The sequence below is a fragment of the Protopterus annectens genome, chromosome 7.part1 (assembly GCF_019279795.1).
Source record: "Protopterus annectens isolate FY-2018-M chromosome 7.part1, PAN1.0, whole genome shotgun sequence".
NCBI classification, from domain to species: domain Eukaryota; kingdom Metazoa; phylum Chordata; order Ceratodontiformes; family Protopteridae; genus Protopterus; species Protopterus annectens.
In genome coordinates, this window is record NC_056740.1 from 279,548,999 (window position 1) to 279,566,418 (window position 17,420).

Genomic DNA, 17,420 nt, shown 5'->3' on the forward strand with positions numbered 1-17,420 from the left:
TGTGTGTGTGTGTGTGTGTGTGTGTGTGTGTGTGTGATATCATGTGTATGCTCAGTCTACCTGCTATAGATAGCTATTTTATGTATAATTATTTTTATGTTATTCCTTTTTATATCAATTACAGTGGATCAGTATTAATAAAACTTAGAGTTTGCTGGATTAGAACCCCGGTTCACCTGTTTTGAGGCATTTAACCAACATCTGTTGCCAAACAAAGAGCTAGGCAGCAGTTCTATTTTTTTACACTCAATACTGTGCATGAATGCTGACTGCCGCACAATACCACTTAGCATGTTTGAGCAATGGAAGACCACACATGTTATAATGTACTTTTCGGCAGGTGTTGGGACAATATGCCAACTTCTGCGCAATGCTGATTTGTGTGTTGGCTCAATGGAAAGCACAAGACATAACAATGTATCTTTTTGAAACTGACAATGCCTGCTTATTGCCTGCAGGTGCTGTGGAACTGCAGGTATTGTGGAAGCCTGCTGACAACTGCACAATGCCACTTAGCTTGTTTGTGTGATGGAAGACAAAAGTTATAACATTGTATCTTTTTAGAAATTTGCACTGTCTGCATTTGTCTGAGCATTATGACATGTTCCCCTGAAGGTGAGCAATGCGCAAATGAATAAGGCAAAGCTTAACATGTACTATTCTTGTAAAAAGTGTTTCTTGGTTTTCATCATTAAAAGGTAAATGTGGGACTTGAACCATGATTTACACATCTTATGTGCTGTGTGCTTCATCATGTTTACCAGGTGTGATACACACACAAACTTGATTCACAGCTGTAATGTATGCTGTCCTTATCAGAGGTGCAACTTCCATTGATTTTAATTTATTTATCCATTTCTTTGTATTTCTGCTAAGCCAAGTGTCACGCAAATTTTAACATTTAGTAAAAGAAGAAATAAAAAAGGAAGCATAAACAACTTTACAGAATACATTTTAACACACCTTATAGATTTTTACACAACTATGGATTTGAACTATCATACTAAGAAAACTAATAAGCACACTAGGAGTGTCGTATCTCTCTTTGCCACAGAAATATTGTGCATACAAGCAAATCCCATCTCCTCCACAGTATTAACAAGACATACACACTTGTACACGTTCAGTTATTTGTACATGTGCTGCTTACAGATTTATTGCAATGTGTGATCACACACCTAGTTAGGAGAGTTGTTTGCAGCAATGCAGCTCTTTTTAATATTTGTATTGTGTTCATTCTTCTCTTACCTGTGATGTACTCTCAGACATGCAATATATGGGTCATTCTGTATCATTGTGCTTTAAATGTATGATAACATGATGTGACATTGAAAAACAGTTTTCAGCAAAGGCAGGAGAGTTTGGCTATTAGTGAACAAAAATGAGAACTTGTGCTGTTCACTTCCATTTAGAAGCTTGCTACAGTTACTTCTACATTTTGTAGGTGTATCCTGGGTGACACATCCAATGCAGGTGAAATAGTCTGAATTGCTGTTGTGTCTTCCTTCTTCTTCACACTAATCATTCATTGTTGCAATCCATTAGCAAATAACACTGAAGTAGTGCCTGCACTGTGGTGTGGATTTAATAAAGCCTAAATGATCTGCTAAAACCATGTGTGCATCGTGGCATGACAGGCACACTATAGGGCACCATTTTGTAATCAGTATTATATTCAGTAAACACGGTAAACATCATGGCATGCTAATTACACCATAAGCAGCTGAATTGTGTGCTAATTAACCAATCCAGGACAGAGGAGCTATTTGACAAGCTGTAAAGTAACCACGTAGACTCAGTGCTGGTTTTCCCTCCAAATTCCAAAACCTATTGGAATACAGCCATCAAACTAGACTACATGGAAAGAATGTTAGGGGCTGCTGTTGGTCTTATTCATGTGTATGTGCAACAGGCCCATATCTATGCTGCTGCTGCTAATAGACCACGTCTAAGGAGGACACGGGCTTTTAGACCCCATTTAACTTTTTACAATCTACATGAGGTGGAAATAATAGAGCGCTACAGGGTGGATAGAGACACACTACAGGAACTCTACAACCTCTGTTGTCCTCAACTGACAGCAAGGGTAAACTAAGGGGAACCAATCCCGGGGGAACTAAGGTATTAGAATTTTAGCTACAGGAACCTTTCAGAGACCAATAGGCAACATGTTGGGGGTGTCACAGGCATCAGCATAGGTTCATAGGTTCATAGGTTGGTACTAGGCTATTGGTCCTAGGGCCTATGCAAGCCTAGCCATAACAATTCCCTGGATATTTCTTCCCACAATATTTACTTCTCCAGACCCCTATCCAGGATATTCCATCAGTTCCTGAATGCTATGTTACAACATGCCAGTGAGTACATATATTTTCCAAGTACACCTGAGGACAGAGCCAGAACTATGCAGTTCTACACTGTAGCACACTGCCCTGAAGCCCTAGGTGCCATAGACTGTACACATGTAGAAATCAAAGTACCACCTTGGGAACAGGGAAGGATGTACATAAATAGAAAGAGCTACCACTCCATTAACTGCTAGGTCATGTGTAATGCTAAGGGAATCATCCTGAATGTGTGTGCTGGCAATGCAGGCAGTTACCACAACTCATATAGCTGGCATAACTATTAACTGTATGAGATGTTTACTAGGTGGCATCTCCCAAAGGGTCATTTACTGGGATGCAGGTTACGCAATGGAACTGTGGCTGATGATGCCCATTAGAAATGCAAACAGACCAAATGAAGAATGGTATAATGAGTCACATGTTCAAACAAGAAATATTATAAAGTGTGTGTTTCAGCTGCTGAAGTCAAGGTACTGGTACATAGATACATCTGGGGGAGCCCTGCAGTACAATAACCATACATGTGCTGAAATAGTCACCATCTGTGCCATGTTTCACAACATTATCCTGAGAAAACAGCTTAAGCAGGAACAGCAAGGGGAAGGTCCACACATCCCACTACCAATGGCAAGGTTACCACAGCTACATGCAAGTGAGGAGTCAGAGGGAGAGCCAGCAGCTGCTGTCGGAGTAAAGAAGTAGACATGCACAATATGGCCTTGCACTGGCAAAGAGGCAACAGATAGCACACACGCTCACCACTGAAGGGGATAAAACCTTCATCCTTTGCACATACATACAGTAACACTGATGCCAGGCAACACTTTCAACATTTACTTACCCATGTAATGGCTGTGTACTGTTAGCATCAGATAGTGTTAACCCTGAACCAAATCTCTTTCAGCTGCTGGATTTCCAAGATTTCCAAGGTAAGTGTTGAACCTGGAATAGAAAATTAAATGTCTAAGAATACAAATGAATGGCATATCCTTGCCTATTACTTTTACTTGGTAATGTAAGTAAGTATAAAGTGGGTGATTTTCACAGCAAATACATCAATATGTGACAGAACTGACTTATGTGAATATGTGTCCTCTATCGGCTAATAGACCTCAAGTCTAAAATGTACAGATTGTCACCTCATTTTTTGTAATGGAAAATCATTAAAGAGTGAAGTTAGAAAATAATGGCAAACATTTCAGTTACAGACTTCATATCCCTCAGAACAAACATAAAAATAGTAATGCAAAACATGTTATTCTGTCAACTGTCTAAGTTTCTAAAACCACAGTGTTTAAAAACTCCCCCCATTGTTATGCCTTTGTCACACTTTTATTTCAGGCTTGGTTCAGCTTTGTTGGTCTAAGAGACTGGGAGGGATGTGCATTACAAAACCTTGTAAGAAAGTAATTACAATTTGAAAAGCAGCATCACAAAAATAGATATATTAACCACTAAGTTATCAATGCACCCTGGGCATCAGACAAAAGACTTATGTATCCCTGAATCCAAAATATAAAACAAGGATATGGCACAGTTATCATCATTTGCACAGGGTGTAAGGGGGTGGGGGGGGCAGTAGTCCTAGGCTGACACAAAAGGTAGTGAGTGCATGTGAGTAAGAAAGAAAAACAGGCAGACATTTGGATAAAGTATCAAATGGCCACTGGGACAGAATGAACTTTAAGCCTCAAGTCTTCACCCACGTTACTGTTATATCTGTGTTTCTTCAGGTGAAATGGGTGTCTGATTGTGTTGACAAGAACATAGCCAAGCTCTGTGCTATCTCTACTTTCTGGTATGTCAGACAGGTGTGAGCCATGCATTGTAGAGGTGACAGTTTATGGTCATAGTCCATGACTCGAGAACTGGCCTGCGAGGCATTGCACTGTCATGTCCACACCCAAGGTCAGATGCACTGCTGCTACCTGAGCATGACTGATGACTGATAGATGAACTGCCCTCACAAGTACACACAGGTCCATGACCCCATGGCCTGCCACATCTTGGTGTGAACACCTCAGTGACTGAAGGAGCAGTGGAAGTAGTGCCATTATGAGAGAATGATCAGGCACAGCCACATTGGCTAACATCAGATGATGTGGCAGACCTACACCCATGTGGATGCCGTTCTCCTCTCAGTAGACGTTCCATCACAGACACTGCCTGCTCTTATGTGTCATTCATCTGATCCATTGAATTGGCAATATGGTGTAGGCAGTCATGCATGTCAGCCTGTAGCACATCTACAATCCTAAGCATTTCCTCAGAGGCCCTATTGGGACATGCCTGCATCTCCATGATGGCCCTAAACATATGTGAAGTGGCACGGAAAGATACACCAAGATCAGGTGGATGATGGACAGCAGGCCTCCTCTGAACACCCCTAGCAACCCCCCTGCATGGCACCTCACCCATACTTTGGCTAAGGCCAGAGTCAACAGGCCCTGAAGCTGCAGTAACCACAATAACCTGCTCAAGTGTCTCACCCTACACCTGACCAATATCTGAGGGCTCACTGTAATGGGTTTGCACATGCCTAATGGCTGTGTCCAATGGGATTTCAGGGGATGGCTGAATGTCAACCTCAGTGTCAGATTCAACCTGTGCTGACTGTGCCAGTGTTTGGCTACCATCATCATCAGAGTCTGCCGATGTTCTGACATCAGGTGGTAAGAGTTCTACACAAAAGCGTTCGACACAATACCCCACTCGGGCATCATAGAAAAGCTCACCAGCTTAGATGTAAACCCATATGTCACAAGATGGGTTGCAAACTGGCTCAAGGACAGAACACACAGGGTTAGAGTTGCTGGTGCCATGTCAGACTCTAAGCTGGTCACGAGCGGTGTCCCACAGGGCTCAGTCCTGGGCCCCCTCTTGTTCGGCATTTATTTTTCTGAAGTGCAGGCAAACATAGGGGGATTGTGGCTGACAAAATTTGCAGATGACTGCAAACTGGGCACCATAATTGACACTCCATCAGACACAGACATCCTCCAGAGAGGTCTCATAGAAATGGATAACTGGTGCCAGAGCCATGGCCTTAAGCTAAATGCCAAAAATGTATAGTCATACCCTTTGGGAAAAACAAGGTAACCCCTAATTACCACATAGGTGGTAATCCATTAAACACGGAAGAAGTTATCAGGGATCTGGCGACCCAAGTTGACAGTAACCTCTCTTTTGACACTCACATTGCCAAAGTGGTTAGGAAGACCTTCTACATTGCCCACCTGATAATGAAGGGATTCACATCCAGATCAGGAGAGGTCATTGTACCCCTGTACTCTTCACTTATCAGACCAATGATTGAGTACAACGCCCCATTCGGAATGTACCTTACCCGACACCTGCAGCAGTTGGAAAGATCCCAAATGTTCCTCACAAAAAGGATAAAGGGGCTCAAACATATGTCATACGATGCCCGACTGAAGAAACTCCAGCTCTATTCAGTCGCATACCGTCTGCTCAGAGGTGATCTGTGCCTGACATACAAGGCCATGTCCAACCTGGAATTAATGGACATGCTCCACCTCAAATAATCCAAATCCACCAGAGCCACGAGAGCAAGAGACTTAAACCTCAACACGGATATAAATAGGACATGCTGGAGGGACAGATTCATCACCCAGAGACTCCCTACACTATAGAACAGAATCCCAGTCCATGTGAGGCAGAGCCCCTCACTGACTCTGTTCAAGAGAAATCTTGACGAGTGGATGGGAGATCGTAGGTTTACCCCGGGAATCATCTCTGTATCACTGCTGGACAGAGGCACAGCAAACTAATGGGTATAGTATTCTCATCCTAAGGGGTGGTGAAAGCCACACACACTCTGGCTAGGCTTATAAATGCCCTAGGGCAGATAGCCTAGTATGAACCTATGAACCTATGAACCTATATAGTTATACTACTACAGTTTAATATATGCTAACAAACTAAGACTAGTGCTACTGTCATAGATGGTACACCAATACATACACAGTCCTGACACCTACTTCACACAAACAGAAAAATGCATATTTTTGTCATATGCTCATCAGTACTGAAATAAAAATGTTTGGCTTACTATGTGCAGATGACTCCACGCTTGTTAGGGAGGACGGTCCTGGAACAAGTTAAGCAAAATGTAAGGACACCATCATCACAATAACAATAACACAGGGGCAAAACATTTTGGCCTTTATATGCCCATTAAGAATACATTTAACTGAAACTTGGATGACACATCCCCCCAAGCCCAAGTGTAATGAACCAGAATGTTTCTTGACTGTATCAATTTATAGTTACACCATCAAAAAAATCATTAAACCAATGTAACTGTTGCCTTCAATATTTTACTATATTAAGAAATATTTAAATATTTACATATGTAAGCCTACCTGGAAGCTCCTTTTGGGACATACTTGTCCTCTCTGAAACAGCAGCATCAACATCAATCACATGGTGCTGTACACTTTCCACTGAGCTCTCTGGATCCCTGACAGTGGACAAAAACTCTTCATTTGGTCTCAGTGGTCGCTCTGTACTTGCCCCTCTCCAGTAGCCAGCTGTCCACTGGTCAGTGCAGCTTCTCTCCTCTGGGCCAATGTAATTATGTCAGTGGCCATATGATGCACCTGATCATATGTCCTACTGCTCACCCCCAATAGCACTGACATCATTCACAATCTGAATCAAAATTCCCATTCTTCCAGACATATCCTCACATCCTCTCTCAAGCAGAAAGGCACCATGTTGCTGAAAGACTTGGAAGATCACGTCGCTCTCTGAGTCACTAAAGGTGGGTTTATTCTCAAGTCCTCTCTCAAACAGAAAGACACCATATTGCTGAAAGACTTGGATGATTACATCATTCTCTGAGTCACTGAAGGTAGGTTTGCGGGGACTGGGATGATTGGGTGCCACAGTCCTAGGTGACACAAAACAAAGGAAACTACATATAAATATGACATAAATAAAAGTCCTTAAATATAACACATATTATTAGTTTGTCAATATTACCCACTGGAGAAACAAAAAAACTTCAGTTATTCAAATATAAAAAAAGGGTCATGTGGTTGTAAAATATCACAGTCACACACAAACCAAGGTTTCATCCAAAACAAGGACTAGCAATAACAAAGCAAACCTCTGTAAAAACTTTTTGGTTGTGCCAAAACAGAAATGGAACTTGGCTCACCCACCCCCAAAACAATATGAAATGACATTTTTGTACCAAACAGAATAAAACATCAATCAATTGTTATAGTGCTTTCAAACAAATTGCCCCAAAAGCATGTGTACACACTTACCACAGTTCAGTCATTTTTATGCAATTGTCATCACCTCTACCTGTGGCCAGGAATCCCCTAAACATGTTTATGGCCCAAACTATAAGGCTAACACCCCTGTGTGATAGACAATATAGGACATTTACATTTCACTAAAATAACATAGAAGACTGTAAAGAGAAACAGTTGTAACAGTAACACCTGTGATGACAGTTAATAAGGCTGTACATCTGAGAAAGTAAAATGCCCTGACAAAAATGCCTATGCACATGAGTAACTACTAAGAAGTGCATACAGATAAAAGTTGCATTTCAATATATTTCCTAGTGACATGTGAGCAAATCTAGTATAACTGAAAAATGCAATCATACCTTATCAAGATCTTTTGTGAAGATAAATCCAAAGTAATAGCAATCTTCTTCAGTGTTATCTACATACAAAACTCTCCTCACCTTCAGGTTCCCTAGCAACACTGTTCCCTTTTTATAGTGTAGATTCAAGCCTATAATCATGGTGAAAATGCAAATGAGGTGGGAACTCATTAGAGTTGCTGAATCCCAAATTATTGGCTCTGTGCACAGATGCAAACATAGTGCAGGAACTCCCTGTGAGTTTGTTGCTAATGGATTGCGACTGTGAATGATTACTGGTAGGAGAAGGAAAACACAACAGCAGTTCAGACTCCCTTACCTCCAGTGGGTGTGTCAACCAGGTCACACAAAGAGTAGAAGTAATTGTATCAAGTTTTTAAATGTAAATAAGCAGCATACATTTCTCAATTTCTGATCAGTAACATCCAAACTCCACTGCATTTATTGAAAACTGTATATTATTAGAACTAAATATTCTCGTGCTGTTTAAGGACAGTGATACAACATGTCTTACGGACTGCATGTCTCATATTACTACTCAGAAACAAGAAGAGTGAACACCGTACAAAGATAAGACCGAGCTGTACTTCTGCAAACAATAGTCATAAATGGTTGTGTGATCACTCATTGCAATGCATCTGAAATTAACACATGTACAAATGACTCAAAGGTGTACAAGTGTCATATGTCTTGTTTATACTGTAGATGATTTGGGACTTGCTTGTATGCACAATGACTATCAATCCCACTGCAAAGCTATTTCTGTACCAAAGAGAGATAAGACATCCTTACTGTGTTTTGTAGGTTGATAGGTATAAGAGTTCAGATCCAGACTTGTGCAAAAATCTTTCATGATAGTACTAAAATTTATTTATAATGCTGTTTATTTTATATATATTTTGATGTTGTTTTAATACTATTATTTGCATACAGCATGTGGCTTAGAACAAACACTGGAAATGTATAAATACAATAAATATCATGTTATGTACATCTGTGATAGCAAATACATAAACTACCCTGTAAGTCATGTGGGTGTGTAGCACATCAGCTAAACACAGTAATCCAAACAGTATATATTATCTGTAGATCATGGTTCAAGACCCACATTTGTCTTTTAAGGATGAAACCTAAGAAACACTGCTCACATGGATAAAACAAGTTTACCTTTGCTTGTCATGTTTACGCATCACTTACTATCACACAAACCTGAACTAGTGGCCCACATATGAAGCAGACAGAACACCTGCAGAAGGATGCAAACATCCTCAATTTCAAAAAGGATACATTGTTGCATCTTTTGCTTTCCATTGGGCAAATCTGCTAACTGGTGTTGCATGGTGGTTGGCAAATGTCTGGAACACCTGGTGACAGGAAGTAGACAGTAGACAATTTGAAAATGAATACATTTTATCCTCTGTGGTTTGCCTCTGTACAAACATGCTGAGTGGAATTGCACTGCAGTTAACATACATACTTAATAATGAATATGAAAATATACAGCTATCTCTTAACTGTTCCCGTGGCATCAGGTGTAAATGTGGGGCTGCAATACAGGTAAACATGGGTTATAATTCAGCAGAGACCAAAGTTTTACTCATGTTATTCCAGTTTACTTTATATTAAAATTAACATGAAAACAATAAATAAACTTATAAATAACTGCCTACAGCAGGTGTACTGAGGACACACAGGATATCATAAATATATATATATATGTATAAAAATGTGTGTGTGCATACACATATATATATATATATATATATATATATATATATATATATATATATATATATATATATATATATATATATCTATAGGTCCACTTTGCAATTTTGAAATACTGAAATCCCAAATTTCAGTATTTCGAAATTACATACCCAAAATCACATAATCACGAAAACACAGAAGCACGAAATTCAAAATCCCGAACCACAGAGATGCTGAATTCTGCACTTCTAGTGGTGCGGTGTGTGAATGGATGTGTGGAAGTTTAAGCAAGTATATATGTGTATGTGTGTTCATTAAGGGTTTTAGTGTGTGTCGGTGTGTGTTGTGAATGTGATCTGTGTGTGTGAGGGACTGTGAAATGTGTGGGTGTAAGTTTCCTTTGTGTGTCTGTTTGTGCAATCTCGGAGTTAGTATATTTAAGTAGGGGTGGTGAGGAGTGCTGCAGGAGGACTTGCTCCCCTGGTTATCTGTAGTGTAGGATTATCTGTTTGATTGTGGGGGGAAGTTGTGTGTATGTGTATGGTCGTACTGTATATGCATTGTGTGTTTGGGATTTTAAAGTTCGTGGTTATGGGGTTTCGGTATTTAGTGTGTTTGGCTTTGTAAGTCTGCATACTGAAATTTTGGATTTCAATATTTTGGGATTTCAAAGTGGATCCATACACACACACACACACATATATATATATATATATATATATATATATATATATATATATATATATATATATATATATATCTGTGTGTGTGTGTGTGTGTGTGTGTGTGTGTGTGTGTGTGTGTGTGTGTGTGTGTATGTATATATATATATATATATATATATATATATATATATATATATATATATATATATATATATATATGTATGTATGTATGTATGTATATATATATATATATATATATATATATATATATATATATATATATAAGTCTAAACCTCAAAATGCACTCACTCGAGGCACTCCTTAAAATGGAGAACATTGACATCTGTGCAGTGACAGAGACCTGGTTCAAAGCTCCAGAGAGCACCCCTGCATTACCAGGCTATAATTCATACCACACCTTCCGGCCACCTAACCCAGAATGAGGTACTAAAGGTGGAGGCGTGTCCATATTCATTAAGGATATCCACACCTCCAGGCTAGTTGCACAGCATAATGCATCTGAGATTATCCAAGTGCAACTAACTCTGGGCAAGACCGCAATCCAAATTGTAGCTCGCTACAGACCCCCCACCATGCCCCAGGATTCCCACTCCTCATTTCTTGATACACTGGAAAGTATTAGGGTACAACCCACCACCCTAGTAATGGGCGATTTCACCTACCCCACAATTAACTGGGAAAACTACTCATGTACCAACTCTTTTGCTCAACGTTTTCTAGAATTCATAAATTCTAATGCCTTGGATCAACTTATTTACATCCCCACCAGGGGCAGCAATATCCTAGACCTGGTCATTACCAACATGGGAAACTAGTGTTCCACACCAGTGGTCAATTCCTCTTTGGTCAGATCCGACCACAAGCTAATCAGCCTGGACATCCACATCCCACCCCCACCCCCAATTAGGGAAACCATCGTAAATAACTTCTCCAAAACCATCTTCACACTTCTTAAGACAGAAGTGGTAAACTTCATGACACCCATGCAGACGGACAATAGAGGTATGACTGCTGAATCCTACACAAATGCACTTTATAAGCACTTACACGAGTGCATGGATCATGCTATCCCTAATAGAACCAAGATGTTATCTTCTAAAAAAAGGAAGCCAATCTGGTGGTCCTCTGCCATAAACAAACTCTACAACAGAAGAAAGAAACTGTTGCAAAAAAGAGTAAAATCCCATGACTGGAGGAACTCCCTGGTCAACCTCAGTAAGAAGCTGAGATCCCTCATAAAATCCTCCAAAGCTAGTTACGAAAACAAAATTGCCACTGACTCTAAAGACAACCACAAAGCATTCTATAGCTATGTCAAGAATCTCAATGGGAACACTCAGATCTGCTCTGAGTTACAGCACAATGGCACTAAATATACAGAACCAACTGATATTGCCAGCATCCTAGCAGATAGGTTCAGTGCTAACTTTACCCCCCTCTCACCCCCTAGAGGGCCCATCTCTATACCGGAAGAATGCAAAGTTCCTATAATCATGGCTGTACAGGTAAAAAACACACTCTCCAAAGCCAAGAACACAGGATCCATGGGACCTGACAATATCCCAGGCTGTGTTCTACACAAGCCACAGAATAAACTGGCACCCTACCTAAGTACCATGTTCAATCATAGCCTCACCTCAGGCTTTGTACCCACTGAATGGTGCAGCGCAATGGTTATCCCACTCCACAAAGGGGGAGACACGAAGGACCCCGGGAACTACCGCCCCATTAGCCTGACGAGCCTGGTCTGCAAGGCCATGGAATGTATCATCATGGAACTCATAAACAAAGACATTGGTAATCTCCAAACTTTGGACCCTACCCAGTTTGGATTTGTAAAAGGCAGATCATGTCTCCTAAACCTGACTGACTTCCTTGAAGCAGTCACCAAAGCCATAGAGGAGGGTAAAATGGTTCACACAGCTTATCTAGATCTCACCAAGGCTTTCAACACCATCCCCTACTCTGGAATTATAGATGAGCTCACTAAACTAGGTATAAATCCCTATGTCACAAGATGGGTTGCCAACTGGCTCATCGACAGAACCCACACTGTGAAAGTAGCAGATTCCAAATCCGACTTCAGACCAGTAACAAGTGGAGTACCACATGGTTCAGTCCTGGGTCCTCTCCTGTTTTGTATCTACTTCTCTGAAGTGCAGGCTAATACAGAAGGTCTTTGGCTAACAAAGTCTGCAGATGACTGCAAACTAGGAGCCATAATCGAAACTCCTAACAATGTGGACAAACTACAAAAGGGCCTCACTGAGACAGATACCTGGTGTCAAAGCCATGGCCTGAAGCTCAATGCCAAAAAGTGTATTGTCATCCCCTTTGGTAAAAACTCTGTACCCATGAACTACCACATAGCTGGTAGTCTACTTAATGCTGAAAATGTGATAAGAGACCTTGGGACACAGGTGGACAGTAGTCTCTCCTTTGATAATCACATCGCCACAATGGTCAGGAAATCCTTCTATGTGGCTCATCTCATCACAAAAGGATTCTCATCCAGAAAAAAAGAGGTCATTGTTCCCCTCTACTCATCACTCATTAGACCCATTATAGAGTACAACGCTCCTTTTGGTATGTACCTCACAAGACATCTACAACATCTGGAAAGACCACAGAAATACCTCACAAAGAGGATTACTGGCCTCAAACAGATGCCCTATGCAGACCATCTCAAAACACTACAGCTTTACTCCATTGCATATCGTCTACTCAGGGGCAATCTCTGCCTAACATACAAAGCTATGTCAAACCCAGAGCTGCTGGACATGCTCCACTTAAAGAAATCCCAATCCCTCCGAGCTACACGCTCTAGGGACCTAAACCTTGTCACCACAATAAACAGAACATGCTGGAGAGATAGATTCCTGTCCCAGAGACTTCCCATACTCTGGAACAGACTACCTATCTATGTCAAACAGTGCTCCTCATTAGCACTCTTCAAGAAAAATCTTGATGATTGGATGGGAAATGGGAAATTCACCCCAGGGATCACTTCTGTGGCTCTGCTCGACAGGGGCACAGGAAAATAATTTTCTTAGGTGGCGAAAGCCAGGGTACATTTTTTGGCTAGGCTTATATAGGCCCTAGGGCCAATAGCCTACTACCTACCTATGAACCTATATATATATATATATATATATATATATATATATATATATATATATATATATATATATATATATATATATATTAAATGTGTAACTGTGGGTATCATTAGAATTATATTTTTATAATTACACACCTATTTTGTGAAGTGTCATCTCACACACATACATGCTCAAACACTCAACTCTTTAATGTATTTGTATAAGTCATGAGCGGCTCAGACAAACAAGGTCTCAGTGGTAATGGGCACTCTCCACAGTAATGACTGTAAAAAATACACGTCCCTATGGCAACTGGTAAAAGTTAATGCTCACAATACATGTGAGTCAGAATTCTAATCTAACACACTCCCAATTTTATTAATGCTTTTCCATTCAATTTTAACTTCAAATACCAAAATTCAAACATAATTATAAATAACGTTTGTTTAATAGTGGCACTCATATGAATTATATGTGGGACTGAGAGTATACTGAGCATTATATATCGGCAATTATAATTTAATTATATGGCCTGGGATGGCCTTCATACCTCAGTGATACTCCTACAAATATGATTGTATAGACCAGAACCTTGTCAAGTCACATCAATACCTGCACAACCCCCCAGTCTGTCATGCATATTTATATATAATTAATGAGAATGATCAATTAGCACTTCTACTGTGCCAAGGGTAAAAAAAATCACCTATGTGGAAAAATATGTTTTGCTCTAATGCATATGTTTGAATCCCATATTGTGCAAATTACTTTTATCATTGTTTAATAGCACGCCAAACAGTGTCATGTCATATAATGTATACCCCAGCAAACGTCTGTAAAGTTAAATCAAGTAACAGGTACAGCAGCATCCAATCCATAAACTAATGCCAATTGTCACACTACCCTTCTTAGTTTATAAACTGCTTATCTCTCTGTTTGGCACTGTTGCCCTCTGCTTATTGTCAAGCAAACTCAGTTGGCATGGTTGTTCAGGTTTGTACACCAGCATTAAATGTAATAACACAAATTGATGGAAAATCACTATTACCTGTTGCTTTTTATCCTGATCAGACATGTCTGGAGGTAGAAAGGAAGGTGCCCAATTTAGGGCTCAGAGGTGGGGTATCAAGGAATGCAGAATCTTTACTGGACTCCTTGTAAAGTACCACAGTGAAGGCTGCTGTAGGATGACTATATCAGCTCCCAATAGAAGTCTGAGGCATGTAACAGTCTGGCCAAGGTTGTCTCCAGTACAACTGGTATTTCGCACACTGCAGAACATTGTAAGGATCACTATAATGACCTGAAAAAACACAAACAGGATATACTCAACCAGTGGCCGGATGAGCTTAGGACATCTGATATCCCCCAGCTGTATAAATATACATATAAAGAGAATTTATATTAGATAGTAAGCTGCATATTGTCAAGACTGGAATCCATAATGCTCTTCTCTTTTTCTCCCCTTTTCCTTTCACAGCTAATCAGAGCATCCTGACAAACAAGGAGGCCCATGCCAAGCATCTAGAGAAACTGAGGGATGCAAGGGGTATGTATGCAGCCCAACTCTGCAACTGGGAGTGTGCCAGTATGGTCTGTGATGTAAAATGCTTGCAACTAGGATTGTGTCAGTGTGGTTTGTTTTCATTTGTATAAATGTATGATTGCCTGTGTAGTAAGTGATGGTTTAATAAAGATGTTTCTTGTTTAAAAAAATAAAAAATGCAGGATTTGAATAATTTATGTAATGTCGCTTAGGTTATATGTTATATAGCAATATATGTGAAGTGAAATGTTTATGTTAATTATAGTGTGATTACTTTTATATGAATGTAAATTTGCCTATCTCACAAGTGATAATTCAATAAAGGTGTTTGGAAAAAACATAACTATTATTTTAGCTAATGCATTGCTCTTCTATACAGTAATAGAAAATTAAGCATGCATATCCTAACTGTAAAAGCAAGCATGCACGCTTCAGTCTGTAGCACAAGCCAACTGTAGGAGTCAAGTGTAATACTGTAGTTAGACTTTGCCAGTTCAAATATCACAAGTACAAATATATAGTAAAATCCTTTAAAAATATTACATAATTTAATTTTAACAGAAGTGGCATAAATACCCTGCTGTTAACCTAGTCTGTATAACTGGACCAAGCATATGTGCAATATATGCACATTGCAAGGATTACTTTGAGCAATCCCTACTTATAGTTTGTAGTTGCTAAGAAGCATGCTTAAATGTAAAAGTAGAGATAAAATATTATTGTGATAATGCATTGTATGTCACATATGATAGTTCTATTTATGTCTTTTTTTCCTCTTACCACAACCTTTATCACACTTTTTTAATTTTTCTATGTGTTGTCAAACATTTCCATGTCATCTATCTCTGACAAATACCAAAATGCTTTACAGCAAAGAGAAGTAGGCCAACCCCAGTGGCTCAGCCTGCCTCCGCTACACCAGCTCCTGCACTAATGCAAAGTACATCTGAAAACCAACTTGGCAGTACTGCCTCACTGCCCTTGCATGGTCTGTGCCCTCCACATCAGGTAGCACCACTCTGACAGCTGGTGCTTGGGTACCCTCCAGGAGTAGTGGTGGAGGTGGTGAGTTTATCACCTGCCAGGAGAAGCCAGGGTTGGTGCATAGGGTCGCCTGCAAGTGAGGACTAGATTCAACACTCTCCCCATGTTTGACAGGCATGGGCATCCATTGTCCTTTCCTTAACATCAATCATGGTGTCCCCCAACCAGTCACATCCCTCACCACTCCAGTGTCTTGTTTTTCCTGTTTGTTTGCATCTGCTTCCTCACCTACCCTAACTACCTGACCCAGAAATACCTTCATCCTTTAACCAACATTCCTCTCTACTGAAGTAAAAAAAAATATGGACAACTGTCCCACAAGATATATCATCCCATACATTGCTCTCTGCATCACACATGTTTTCATCTTGACACACTTGATTTTGTACAATTGGCCATACAACATGATTATGTTGTTGTCACGCCTCTTTGCTGAGGTGACTGTCCAAATTTAGCTCATATTCTGTACATAATTTCATTTTACACTGTTGAAGACGTGGATAATTATGGTTCTTTCCTATCTTGTTCTTGCACATTCCTATATTGGTCTCCCTTTGTTCTTCCCCCTGCTTGCCCCCCATTCACCATTTTACTGTCTACCCCATTTTAACAACTTTAATACCTTTAATCTGGTCAAAAAGTAAACTCACACACAACATACATAAGTAAAAAAATGGAGACCTTCACTTTTTTTTCTTCTCTGTTTGCTCAGAATTTGACATCACGCACCAATGTCAAGAGATTGTGAGCAGCTCCTCACTGGTGCAGTTACCTCTGCACAATGCCACTTAAAGACACTGGTAGCACACAGTGAATACAGAATAAAGAATGATTTCATTCCATTATAAATATATATTTTAAACTATTAGATATACCCAGATTCAAACTCTATATAATCTGGGCTACAAAACCAGTCTGTCAATGCATTTACTCCTGTTGCCATAGAGTCAGCTAAGCAGCAGCTATGCCTCTCCATTTGATACATTTGCATGCAAGAAAGCAAGCCAATAGAATTCTCATCATTTTATCACTAAGGCAGAGGGTCGCATTTGCTCACCACTTAACTACACACAAACAAGGAAAGCAGTATAAATGTGTATCTCACATGCGCAATCACTTTACCATCGATTATACAAAGCAGCTCCTTGGCAGTGCACTATGGATAGGGCACAACATCATACGTTACTTAAGTTTACTGTCCATTTAGTCTTCATCCCATGAAAGTACATGTAAAAACACAAACAAAGGGAAGGCAATTTTTAAGGAAATAATACCTATTTACACTGTAGCCATCTGATACCTGCACCAATGCACTTGAAACTTGGTCTCTCAGTATCT